Source organism: Nothoprocta perdicaria, unplaced genomic scaffold, assembly GCF_003342845.1.
Source record: "Nothoprocta perdicaria isolate Ctin4 unplaced genomic scaffold, notPer1 scaffold_57, whole genome shotgun sequence".
Lineage (NCBI taxonomy): Eukaryota > Metazoa > Chordata > Aves > Tinamiformes > Tinamidae > Nothoprocta > Nothoprocta perdicaria.
The window spans coordinates 2,420,530-2,430,424 of NW_020455832.1; the positions used below are offsets into that span (position 1 = coordinate 2,420,530).

The window sequence follows — 9,895 nt, forward strand, 5'->3', positions numbered from 1 at the left end:
GCCTTTGTCCTCCTTATAATTTTGACTATCCCGTTTGCTTCCAGGTTTATATTCCATGCACTTTCCATTACATTTTTCCACTTGTCCTACTAAAAATTCCTCGRAATTAGTCATATTATTATTATTATTGACTTTTATTCCTGCTGTGCACTCTTTTCTGACATTTGCAAACTATTACACAGTAATATGACCTTTTTGGTAGCTCTTACACCTTGTTTCATGCATCAATATTATCTTATGTCATCTCTCCATAATACAGGGTTAAATACTGTTTTGGGGGACATAAGATCTTATGGAGTTACCTACCTGGAGTAGGTGACTCCTTTAGCATGGTCAAATCTGTTCCAACTGAAATAAGGGAAGCTAGGAAGGACCAACCAATTCATTGCTTCTGTCCCTAATAAGGGAAAGAGTATAGTAGCTAGATAGATGATACAAAGCTGATATTTGAGGGAAAAAAGAAGAAAAAAAAATGTAAACTGGATTAACAGTGGAGATATTTAAAATGATAAGACAAATMTTTTCCCTTTCAAAAACTGAGAAAGAAGATGATTAGAAGCAAGAATGGTGGGCGCAGGAGCACATGGCTTGGATATAAATGCTACAGGGGAGGATTTCATTCATATTTACCATTTTCACTGGAGTAAGTTGCAAGGTAAGAAAGCGGAGCAGAGGAAGCTGCAGTTGCAGCCGGTTCCTCCTCTTTTCCACAGCCCTGTTCTTCTTAGCAATTCATTCTTAGATTGTGACTTATGCTCAATTTCCCTCACAGCAGCGTTCATATGTACTTGATTACTTACACAGGAGACAATTTAACCACGAAAACCTCACGTGTGAGGGATTAGCTGAGGGCAAAGTAGGGCTCTTAAACTCTTAATGTAAGTATAGTCATGACAGCACAGTTTGATTAAATTGGGACATTGCACTTAGCAAAGTATAGGTTTAATTCTAACAATTTTAAAGGTGTCAGAAAAGGACGGGGTACCTCAATTCACTCCATTCAAACTGCCTGGGTCTGTCTCCCTAAGGGAAACAAGGAACAAACGGTGCATAGGGAAAAAATAAACCATTAGCTTTGCTATACAAGGTTTGTTTTCTATTCCTTAAAATTGCTATGGACACATCCACACCATCTCTACAAACCCTCACACATAGAAATGAGCTTAGTGATACATAGGGGTTTTTTGAGAGGCAGAACACAGTCCTTTTGTATCATGATAAAATAAAAAGAGCATTACAAGTTGTCTCTCCGGTACTCTTTGCAGATATAAAAAACTGTTTGCTACTTGCAGTGTCAAGCAAATGCTCCTGGAAGACGCCAGGGCCATCTTTCCACATCGTAACAGTTTCTACACTGACCGGTTTCATGCCTAATTTAAGTGTTTATCATCAGTCATGGAATCCCGACTGACAGATGATTTGATTTTTCTGTCGCATAAACCAATTTCACAGCAGTGCAGTTCCAGTAACTGGGGCTACTTGTGCCAGAAGAAGAGCACCAAGCTCTGAATTTCCTTTAGTTTTCCTTCCTAAAGTTCCTGGGCTGTATTCTTTTTTTTTTTTTTTTCATGTTGTCTTCAGTGCAATTCTGTTGACTTACTGCCTTTGTAAATTCGCCTTTCATCTTTATAAGTTAACACTAAAATGAGCCAGTTTGTATTTCTGTTGTTCTGTTTTACCTAAATCTTTCCTTTGCCTCGCACATTTCGAGCTCTCTTCCTGTCCTCACGGGCCCCCACATGATTTGCTGAAGTCATTTGTGTGAAGWTATGGGGCCAGCTTTCCAGATAGCTGCTCCAAAATAACCCTCTTGAAATCAACAGCTCTTTTATGCAACCTGGTTTATGGAGTTTATGCGATGGGATAGATTGCTGTTGTACTGCAGTGAGGGTTGATGCTGCGAGTGGCTCAGGTGGATGCTATGAACTGCTCTATCAGCCCGTCAGAAACCCATCCTCTCATGCCTCCCTCCTGCCTTGTGCAGGGGGAAAAGGCAGAAGAGCTTTCCGGCTGCTTCAGGCTTTCCCAACGTCCTAACAGCCTGCAGGTGTGTGAGGAGGCTGATGAAGTGTGCAACTGTCACCCTTTCACCATTGCCCACGATTGAAGTTAGTCGGCAGCAAAAACAGGAAGAGAAAAGGTCACCAAAGGACAGTGTCCACTGCCAGCATCAGGTTTCACAGGAGGGACCTGAGGAGAGAAAATGGAAAACATTTGGATTTAATAAGGCACTAATCTAGAATAATGAGGAACAGTTGAAAGCTGCAGAGTTGGGGCACTGAAAAAACTTCTTGGGGTTGCAAGGAAACCTTGTAGTAGCTCCTGCTACTGAGAATAACGAAGGAAAGAAGAGGTTGGTGGAAACTGTGGCTCTCGCATSCATCCCAAAGCCCTGCGTTTTCGTAACGTGTAGCATCAAAGCAGCGAAAAGCAGGAAAGCAGCGTGAAAGGATGTGGCTTGCTTTGCTGCTCAATGGATAGTGCTGTCATGTCTCTAAAAATGCATATTTCTCCTAGAAGTAGCCTTTCAGTTGTCATGTTAAATTTTCTGCTAGAAAGTTGTCCTTGTATTTACATATAGTATACAAAGAACATGTAAATCTTAAGTTATCTAAAATATATGAATACGTGGGTATGTACATAYATTTGCTCATATTTAACTTGAGGGGAAAAAAAAAAGGAAATAGAAGAAGAAAAGAAAAAGGCTGATGGGGACTTAASTAAATGCACAAAATGATATGAAAGAAGACAAGATATCGGAGTTCATTCTATTGTTTYGAGGCCTGTCTACAGCACAGATCTAACTAGCTGTGGGTGTCTGACTTGGTTACAGACCCCTGTGCTTTGTCACTAGGGGATACAACAGATCTGAAGAGCAAAATTAGGGGACTTGGCTAAACTCAATGGCCTGTCCATGCTTCCAACGTGGAATATTTCCACATTACAAAAGCTACAGACCTGGGCAACTCAGACAAGCAGATGCTGAAAATACAAGGCTTCAAAGGCAATCCCTTCAGCTGGCATGATCTAAGCTATAGATCTAGCTATAGATSTAAGTAACATGGTGCTGCTCAGTATGACTGTGTTATAAACCCGCCTGTTAGAAGCTCTCTGCACATGTAGTGGGTTACTGAACAAACAGGGCTCCTGTTGGATGAGGGTCAAAATGGGATCTTGCATATCCAAACATATCGTTTATTTTTTTTTCCTTTATGGCCAAAACAAAGAGYGAGAAGCAGTTTTTTCTCATACGTGGACAGGGCCAAGGGTTGATTTGCTACAAGACTGTTCAAGTATGACGTAGGTAAAACCTTCTCTGAAAAACAGGGGCTTTGGGACAGGTAAAAAGGGACCTAGAAATTATAATTTATCTGTCTTCTACTTCTTGGAATCATATTTAATAGACACAATTAGTTTTCAGCATTATCACATGAAGAGTTGGTTCCTCACCATGGCCCAAGGTGGTCATCATTYTTTTGCTTCCATTATAGCTCCCATTTGCGAATTCTCAGCGTTACTGGTTTGATGAACCCCATGATCTCAATGGATCTTCATCTATTGTGAGCTGGGCCTATTAAGAACAGATGATGCTGACTTTTGTCAGCTAAGGACATGGCCCCTGTCTATGTACGTCTATGGTGAAGCATTGAGGTCCTGGGTCTATCATCCATTGCTTCATYTCCAGCTATTTGGGGCAAAGTAGCTGCAAAACACACACTGAAAGCTGCTCAATTGACCTGATAGTAGCCTATATATATTTTGCACTAGGAATAGGAAATATAAAGACAAGTATGGAATCAAGGCAATCARTTGCTCCCTCCCACAACATTCGGTAAAAAAAATATGAAGCTTTGATATCTTCTAAGGAAAAGAATTAGGTAATAACTTGACATTATTAAATGAGAAAAAAATATAGCTTAATATTTGACAGCAACTATGAGGTTTTCRGTAAGCAGATCTAGAAGTTCATGATTCAGACATGAAAGCTCTTTAAAATTACATGTTGTGGTAACTCCTTCTAAAAATGGCTGTGGCATGCAGTAAACAGTATGGTTGCTGCTTTGAAGGAGTCTGTGCCTGACAGGGGCATGAAAACAAAATCCCACATCAAAGAGCACGGTACAAGTTAGCCCTGACCCACAGGCAAAGGGAATTTATGTAATGTTTTCTCTAAGTAGTGCTTTTCCATTTTGTTCTTTTCAATTGTGAATGCTTTTTTTCTTCTCTTCTTTTCCATCAGCCAGTGAAATGTGTTTCTTTTCAGCCTTAGGAGAGATTTGGGCAGGTGCACCTAACTTCCATTAGGGAGAAGCTCTTACAGTTAACTGGAAGTTGGTAGAGCTTATTCAGGTCTCGTGAAAGGCAGGTTTTCCCTGCTGGGGGAAATCCACCCTTCTACAAACTCAGTGGCAAAGCCTGATTCTGCGGAAGGCCAAATTAAACGAGCTTTCAGGGAGAGCACTGCAAATACCTTTGCTATTTATACATTTCACTAAAGCCAAGTGATCTAACTGTTGATAAATCTCAGTAACGTAGGTCCCAACTGATGCCATTAAAGTAAACTCACTTAACTCTGTTTTGCACAGGTAGGACTGGGATCAGGATTCATCCTAAAGAACTCTTTCACTTACTGTAAGTGGAAGAAGTGAAGCTAAAGGTTCTTACAGCTGAAGATTATATATGTGTATATATATATATATATATATAAATGTTGGTTACGATGTTAAGCCTACCCTACTACCCTGCCTGGGAGCAGCCTGCAGAGCTATATGCCATCCTTATCTTTCCTTCCAAAAGCCTTTGAAGACTAGGGAAGACTTTGCCTTTTCTTATCTTACCCTGTGCACCTAGAATATCACCAAAAGTTTATTGTACTGCTGTGTCTTTCAAGGACTGGCAGCATTTCGATGCTTCCAAACTGCCTGTGTGCAAAGGAGCCAGGAGGAAAGTCCTTTCCCTTTTCCCCATGTGCTGCCCAGCTCGGCCGTGAGCGCCAGGCAGGCAGCAGTAACACTCCGGGCTCGGCTGTGTCTGCTCTGGGCACCAACACCTGGAAGGGACTTTCAGAGCTAAGGAGGAACCAAGGGCACTCCCAGAGAAATACCTGCTCTCTGCAGAGGTGCCAGTCCCTGCTGTGTGCACACCCAGCCCGACAGCACCTGGCAAAGCAACATCTCAATCTCCCCCATGGCAAGAAGCCCAGAAGTTGCTGTGCCAGCTCCAACCTGATTAACAACTGGCAGGGAGCAGGTGARGGTAGGAGCTTCCTGAGGAGCAGAAGTCACCACCCCTGACCTGGTRCTACAGGTGACTCAGGTGACTTCAAGCACAAACATTTCTAGTGTCTCTGGAACTGCCCTCTGCTGTCCTGGCCATCTGCTGTAAGCCATGGTCATCCGAATTCTGTCTTGCCACTCAGCCCAGCAGCCCTGTTAGCTATTTCTGCTCCAGAAAAACAGCTTTCCAGTCTTCCTCTTCCTGCGCCTTCTCCATTAAGCATATTCCCATGTCCTCCAAAGCTCCATGAACCTGCACGGCAGGATCTGCCTGCCTGCATGCCTGCCAAAGCGTGTGCCCACTGACGGGGACGACCACGGCTCTCAGCAACATCCTCAGGGCTGCCTGTGAGCAGGGCAGAAGTGGCACTGGTAAAACTAATAGACGCCAGCAGAAGAATCACAGGAGTTTTATCTGCAGTCTCCAAATTCCTGCAGACTCTGGTAGAAGTCCTAGAATTCACCATTGCAGAACTGCAGAGCACGAGCAGAGTGGCAGAACTTCACCCTGTGGAGCCACTTTGGAGACTCACTCATAAGGACTCCGCTGCTGGAGGATTCACTCATACAGTCTGAGAACCACAGACACTGTAGGATTAACAAGAAAAGCACCTTAACTGCAATGGAAAAAAAAAAAAAATTAAAGTGCTATGGGAGCCTCCCAGTTTAATATAATTAAATAGGCTCTTTGAATGAGTGAATAAGCTAATCCAATGTAACATCCCCTAGCAGATGCGCCCAGGAATTTTGCACTGATGTCCCCCATGGCTTATTCAAACTTGGCATCTTTTCTAACTACTGCTTGGTTAAAACAGGCTTCTAATCTACAACTTAATTCTTCAGCCTGTTCCATTTAAGACCAGCCCTACAATAACTTTGTTTCCCTCTCATTTCTGCAGAAAGAAAAGCTTTTATGTTAAAATTGAAATAACCCTTCTCCCATATTATCATTTTGCCTTGTATTATTCTGGCAGCTTGAATGTTAACACTGCCATCACAGAGACACGATCTCTCTGCATGGAGTTATTTATATGTAATACAGAACACATTTTGTTATGTATTACTAGACAAATACATTTAAAAAAACTAACTACCAACGCAACAACATCTCTTGAGCAAATAACGTTCTAATTTCAGTGATGCTTCTACTTCTGCAGCTTCTTTTGGCTTAATACTCTACACATGAAGGCATCAGGCTGAAAACCATGAGCAACATTTACTAAACTTCATCAATAACCTCTTGTTCCTAGTTTTAAAGTTTTTTTATTTCAATGCAATTATGAATACATGCCCAGTCTGAAGTATAGCATTCACAGAATTATTAAACACATTCATGTATCTTATAAACTTTGTTTTCTTCTCAAAATCCCCTATTTAACCTATCCAAAAACTTTAATAGAAACATAAAATCAGTCCTCTCCCACTTTCTTCCTTTATTTTAAAATTCACGTGTACACTATATAGTTAAGCATTATGATTCTGCTTGTGAAAATCCAAATAAACACAGTGACCAATTACAGCTGTAAAATAAGAATATTTATGTTATTTCTTAAAGGCTTGAAAATGTGGCACTGAGAATCAATTTCAATTGGTGATGACTTAAATAACCTTGTGTGACATTTGGGGAAACAAACGTCAAAGACAGCGTAACTTACACTTCCTTTGTTCTTCCAAGGTATAAACCAAGCCGTAACTCTCTTACACTCAGCCTCCTTTCAGKTGTGTAACTTATAACCCCTGCGTTTCACTTCTTGGCATGTGCTCTGATTCCCAGCTTCATTAAATTGAAGATAATGTAATTACATGCTCGTGAATTAGAAGAGAGCTTTTTGACATGCAGGGGAATAAGCAACAGGGTTTATGTTGCCCTCAATATCAGAGAGTTCTTTACCACATTATTCTTTTTTGGACTGTAGCATGAAGCACATGCAACTTTGAATAGGAGTATCCCAATATCTTGAATATGAACAAAAGGGCATATAAAAAGCTGTTCTGACCAAAGTTTCAATAAACTCAGTATCCCACCTCCTAGCAGATGTGTAGGGAAGAGTATTGAGGGGCAAGCAGATTTTAGTACTTCCTTAGAATAATCTCCAGCTTGCAGGAATTTGTGGCTCTGGGACTACCTTGGCCATAGGTTCTCTTGCATGTTATAGCTCTCAGTGGATTTTTTCCTCACAAATTTGTCCACATRTTCTTTGAAACCGGGTCAATATGTTTAACAAACCTAAAAAACACAGTGAGCTAAATGAACTGACAGTCCTACTTAGCACTGTTGGTTAAAACTGCTTTATGTGCTAATAATTGTAGTGATTAACTGATGTTGCTTTTTTATTCTTTTTTCTTTGCACATGAGCTGAATGTTGCTTCTGCACAGCTCAGTGTTGCCTTAGATATTGCTAACACTGAAGTAGTACCTCAGCTTTTTCATCCTTTCTGTACTCTATAGTCTATTTCAATATACAATAGAGAAATCCTCTTACAGAGAAATTTAGCTTCGGGTAATGTTTGGTTTTATCTTTTAGCCATTTGGTTTGAGTTAACATCTATCTCTATTTTTGCTCCGTGTTCTGGAAATTCTAGCTAGACTGTCCAAGCCAAACAAGAGCAGCCTCTTGCCTTATTTCCTACCTTATTTAAAYAGAGCCCAACAGACCCTGCTGCTCTGGAGTCCAACGTGGTGCTGAGAGCAGGGGGACTTTTTCAAATCCAATAAACTGTCCCCAAAGACGCAACCCTGTAGCCTTCAATCTGAATTGATCCTTTTAGCACCTCTGGGGCACCTATTGCCTAATGTCCAGGCTCTCTCTCAATGCTTTGCTGCTCTTAGGGCCAGAGACAGCACTAGGTTCCTGAGGCCATGGGTCTCCTTTCCTCTCCCTTAAACCTGCTAAGTAATTCAGCGAGTATATTAAATCTCCTTTCATTTGTATTCCTGTTATGAGGTGGACTATAATTGGTAGGAATTCCCCAGGACATCCTACATCCTTCTTGTGACACATTTTGCCCTTAACCCAGGAGACAAATTACCAGAACGGTTTCATTTCTTCCTATTCAGCACACAGATGTCTTGGCACGGGGTTTCACTGAAGAATCACAGCTCATCATTASTAGGCTTTTCCTTCCAGAGCTAGACTACTCATGGCCAGGAGCTGGACTGTCACAGGCCTTAACGYGCTTCCTTTCTCAGCCTGGCTGCCTAAGGCGGCAACGAGACGTTTGCAATATTGCTTTTCAGCTTCTCTTTTTTTCAGAGCCCTCCCAATCACACAGGAATCCACTGAGAAACTTCATCTACATCTGAAAGGGAGGTGGAATCTCAAAGAAAATGATGCTCTTAGTGGTTTTGTGGAAATAAGTAGGTGGGGGGGGGGGGAGAGCTAAAATAGTGCTTCCACAGAGGATTATTGGACATAAATTACTATGTACAAAGTGGTGGCTGGCAAGCTCACATGGCCTTGCCAAGGAAAGCATCACGCCAGCCAGAGCCCTGCTGTTCCCTGCAAAACTGCAAGTGTCTGAATGGTCCTACATGGGCCTGAGGTGGACAAAGCAGGAGGAAACCGAGGTTCACTCGCTCTACTGCTGCCACCAGAACAAATTCCCCTCCCTTATTCTCTCCTTTTTAAGAACATGCTTCCTACGCTTTTAAAAGTCAAATCAGTTTTTGTATAACACTTTATATTTGAGGATTTCAGTGTACTGCATGAGTATTTACCTGTTTTGACAATTCCTCCCTTTTCTGAAATTAAGCATTATCTTCACCTTATTATTAACGAAAAAACATAAATAAACCGCTTATTTTAAAAACTTGCTTATTTAAAAAACTTGCTTTGAATAAGCAATAAAATTGCTTATTTAAAAAACTAGTTAAGCTTTTTCTTGATGGAACTTAGTCACCGATACCTGTTTAATATACCTATGTGGACATAATACATATAAAAATGGTAAATGTGTTAACTATTCAAAATATTCAGGTACAAACTATGAAATATATTAGGCTTTTATGCTGATTAAAAAATAAAAGAGTTGTTTTCATACATACTTATGGTATTAAATCTGAAAAGAGCAAAGATAAAGAATAATAAATTTTGAATGCTTTTAAATATACCACTTTTTTTCTGGTTTCTGAAGACAGACTTTAGGTTAATTGTATTTCTGGGCTGCTGCCAGGCTGTCACCATTCCCCAGAGCTGAATCTGTGGACATCAGAGGTTCTCCCCTGGAGCTGAATCCATAGACATCAGAGATTCAGAATCCTTAAATATCTTTAGCGGGGRGAGACAGGGGACTAGATCCTAATTGCAGTTTATGCCCATTTGAGGTCCTTTAAGCTTAATAAAGAGGCCTTGACGCAAATGAAAATCAGGTCTTCAGTCTCTTCAAATGTATTCACAAGAAAAAGGTTACAGTTCTGTTTAACTTGCTCCTATTACCAGAGCCTGGGAAAAATAAAGCCTTTTCATAACCACTGAGGCACTGCATGTTTTAGCTGAAGWCTGCTGTATAAAAATGGTGATTGACTTTTCACATTAAGAGCAAAATTGCAGGACATCTGTGCCTCGCCGGCTCTACACACACCTGCTTGCGACACAGACACTCACTATTCAAATCAAAAT

General features: G+C 41.0%; 1 long non-coding RNA gene across 1 annotated transcript in view; it reads right to left on the minus strand.

The window, feature by feature from the left end:
• Positions 1-446, minus strand: part of LOC112955479 — a 1,598-nt gene extending 1,152 nt beyond the window's left edge. Inside the window, exon 1 of the long non-coding RNA XR_003250892.1 lies at positions 307-446. This is a non-coding gene — a long non-coding RNA (uncharacterized LOC112955479). The remainder of the gene's footprint in view (positions 1-306) is intronic.
• Positions 447-9,895: the final 9,449 nt, after the last annotated feature.